The sequence below is a fragment of the Strongylocentrotus purpuratus genome, unplaced genomic scaffold (genome assembly GCF_000002235.5).
Source record: "Strongylocentrotus purpuratus isolate Spur 01 unplaced genomic scaffold, Spur_5.0 spur5_scaffold_12, whole genome shotgun sequence".
In the NCBI taxonomy this organism is placed as follows: Eukaryota; Metazoa; Echinodermata; class Echinoidea; order Camarodonta; family Strongylocentrotidae; genus Strongylocentrotus; species Strongylocentrotus purpuratus.
Window position 1 is genome coordinate 1,706,778 of NW_022145597.1, and position 4,364 is coordinate 1,711,141.

Sequence of the window (4,364 nt, forward strand, 5' to 3'; positions counted from 1 at the left end):
ACCCTAACCCTACCTAAACCTAACCCTACCCTAACCCTAACTAACCCTAACCCTAACCCTACCCTAACCTAACCCCAACCCTAACCCCTACCCTAACCCTACCCTAAACCCTAACTAACCCTAACCTAACCCTAACCCTAACCCTAACCCTAACCCTAACCCTAACCCTAACCCTAACCCTAACCCTAACCCTAACCCTACACCTAACCTAACCCTAACCCTAACCCTAACCCTAACCCTAACCCTAACCCTAACCCTACCCTAACCCTAACCCTAACCCTAACCCTAACCCTAACCCTAACCCTAACCCTAACCCTAACCCTAACCCTAACCCTAACCCTAACCCTAACCCTAACCCTAACCCTAACCCTAACCCTAACCTAACCCTAACCCTAACCCTAACCCTAACCCTAACCCTAACCCTAACCCTAACCCTAACCCTAACCCTAACCCTAACCCTAACCCTACCCTAACCCTAACCCTAACCCTACCCTAACCCTAACCCTAACCCTAACCCTAACCCTAACCCTAACCCTAACCCTAACCCTAACCCTAACCCTAACCCTAACCCTAACCCTAACCCTAACCCTAACCCCTAACCCTAACCCTAACCCTAACCCTAACCCTAACCCTAACCCTAACCCTAACCCTAACCCTAACCCTAACCCTAACCCTAACCCTAACCCTAACCCTAACCCTAACCCTAACCCTAACCCTAACCCTAACCCTAACCCTAACCCTAACCCTAACCCTAACCCTAACCCTAACCCTAACCCCTAACCCTAACCCTAACCCTAACCCTAACCCTAACCCTAACCCTAACCCTAACCCTAACCCTAACCCTAACCCTAACCCTAACCCTAACCCTAACCCTAACCCTAACCCTAACCCTAACCCTAACCCTAACCCTAACCCTAACCCTAACCCTAACCCTAACCCTAACCCTAACCCTAACCCTAACCCTAACCCTAACCCTAACCCTAACCCTAACCCTAACCCTAACCCTAACCCTAACCCTAACCCTAACCCTAACCCTAACCCTAACCCTAACCCTAACCCTAACCCTAACCCTAACCCTAACCCTAACCCTAACCCTAACCCTAACCCTAACCCTAACCCTAACCCTAACCCTAACCCTAACCCTAACCCTAACCCTAACCCTAACCCTAACCCTAACCCTAACCCTAACCCTAACCCTAACCCTAACCCTAACCCTAACCCTAACCCTAACCCTAACCCTAACCCTAACCCTAACCCTAACCCTAACCCTAACCCTAACCCTAACCCTAACCCTAACCCTAACCCTAACCCTAACCCTAACCCTAACCCTAACCCTAACCCTAACCCTAACCCTAACCCTAACCCTAACCCTAACCCTAACCCTAACCCTAACCCTAACCCTAACCCTAACCCTAACCCTAACCCTAACCCTAACCCTAACCCTAACCCTAACCCTAACCCTAACCCTAACCCTAACCCTAACCCTAACCCTAACCCTAACCCTAACCCTAACCCTAACCCTAACCCTAACCCTAACCCTAACCCTAACCCTAACCCTAACCCTAACCCTAACCCTAACCCTAACCCTAACCCTAACCCTAACCCTAACCCTAACCCTAACCCTAACCCTAACCCTAACCCTAACCCTAACCCTAACCCTAACCCTAACCCTAACCCTAACCCTAACCCTAACCCTAACCCTAACCCTAACCCTAACCCTAACCCTAACCCTAACCCTAACCCTAACCCTAACCCTAACCCTAACCCTAACCCTAACCCTAACCCTAACCCTAACCCTAACCCTAACCCTAACCCTAACCCTAACCCTAACCCTAACCCTAACCCTAACCCTAACCCTAACCCTAACCCTAACCCTAACCCTAACCCTAACCCTAACCCTAACCCTAACCCTAACCCTAACCCTAACCCTAACCCTAACCCTAACCCTAACCCTAACCCTAACCCTAACCCTAACCCTAACCCTAACCCTAACCCTAACCCTAACCCTAACCCTAACCCTAACCCTAACCCTAACCCTAACCCTAACCCTAACCCTAACCCTAACCCTAACCCTAACCCTAACCCTAACCCTAACCCTAACCCTAACCCTAACCCTAACCCTAACCCTAACCCTAACCCTAACCCTAACCCTAACCCTAACCCTAACCCTAACCCTAACCCTAACCCTAACCCTAACCCTAACCCTAACCCTAACCCTAACCCTAACCCTAACCCTAACCCTAACCCTAACCCTAACCCTAACCCTAACCCTAACCCTAACCCTAACCCTAACCCTAACCCTAACCCTAACCCTAACCCTAACCCTAACCCTAACCCTAACCCTAACCCTAACCCTAACCCTAACCCTAACCCTAACCCTAACCCTAACCCTAACCCTAACCCTAACCCTAACCCTAACCCTAACCCTAACCCTAACCCTAACCCTAACCCTAACCCTAACCCTAACCCTAACCCTAACCCTAACCCTAACCCTAACCCTAACCCTAACCCTAACCCTAACCCTAACCCTAACCCTAACCCTAACCCTAACCCTAACCCTAACCCTAACCCTAACCCTAACCCTAACCCTAACCCTAACCCTAACCCTAACCCTAACCCTAACCCTAACCCTAACCCTAACCCTAACCCTAACCCTAACCCTAACCCTAACCCTAACCCTAACCCTAACCCTAACCCTAACCCTAACCCTAACCCTAACCCTAACCCTAACCCTAACCCTAACCCTAACCCTAACCCTAACCCTAACCCTAACCCTAACCCTAACCCTAACCCTAACCCTAACCCTAACCCTAACCCTAACCCTAACCCTAACCCTAACCCTAACCCTAACCCTAACCCCTAACCCCTAACCCTAACCCTAACCCTAACCCTAACCCTAACCCTAACCCTAACCCTAACCCTAACCCTAACCCTAACCCTAACCCTAACCCTAACCCTAACCCTAACCCTAACCCTAACCCTAACCCTAACCCTAACCCTAACCCTAACCCTAACCCTAACCCTAACCCTCAACAAAGGAGTACAAGTAGTTTATCAGCAGATTTTTTAAAGCCATTAACATCAGAAAGCGTTAACATCTTAAACCAAACAAGTTAATATCAGTGAAGCACAGTGGACTTGTGGATAAGACATCGCTTCACAATGCAGATGTACTCGGTTCGATTCCCGGCTATGCCTTTCTACCTCGTGTTTTTTTAAGCATTCTTTTCTTCATATTGATTTGTCCATCTCTTTTTTTTTTCGTTTAGGAGCCACAACTTTTCCTTAACAAAGGAGTACATGTAGTTTATTAGCATATTTTTTTAAAGTCATTAAAGTAGATATTCATTGATTTTAAATCTAGCTTTATTTTCATTATTGCAAAGTTGAAACTTTGATTCGACAAGGTTATCAAAATTCAATGCTTGGAAACATTCGAAGTAATGATTATTATAAATTACAAAAAGCTTAAATACAGCCCCGGCATAGCACCTGAATAGCTCTCCGAACGCTGCTGAGATGTGCGAGATCACAGCAGGGACATGATTTGCACAAGCAGACGATGTCCCATGACATCTCACACATTTTCAGTGCCTGTGTTTTCATCTTCTCTTGAGTTCTTTCTCTTACTTCACTACCGTCAGGCTAAATGTATAATCTATTGCCTCACTCTAAACCCCGCGCATGGTTTTATTTTGATGACAAATGCAGCGATACAAAAATAAAGGAATCTGTCGCTTGTAAACAAAATAAGACGCCATTGTATATTCAGCTGCACACACCGGGGTATGTTCGGCGTTTCAAGAGGGAACACATGCCGTCCTTAATATCAATCCGGGGGCTTTTCAATTTGAAAGTCTGGTTTATTTGATTGTTAATTAACCCCTATCCTGAGTATTTACAAGCAAAAGATTTTAGTTATCAGAATCGGGTCATGTCCCCTTTTGATCGGTTTGACATGCCATTACATTTATATACACTAAACTCATTATAATTTGAGAAATAATAGCTTTGCAATTATGTTCATTCTTAATGGGATGTCGTCTGCTTGGGCAGTATTGGTCCCTGTTATGACGTCATTAAAACATCGTTATTTTTCTGGCGAATCTCTCGTATATCCCAGCTGCTATGGAGGTGGTTGTATTTTTATTTTTTATAAATCACCCGATATGTAGCTGACCTCAAACTTGTACGATGGCCATCTGTTAGCTAACCAGTTTCTAGTGATACATTAGTTGACATATTTGTGATTTTCTTTGAATTTCACCTTTAACATCAGAAAGTGTTAACATCTTGAACCGAACAAGTTAATATCAGTGAAGCACAGTGGTCATGTGGATAAGACATCTCTTCACAATGCAGAT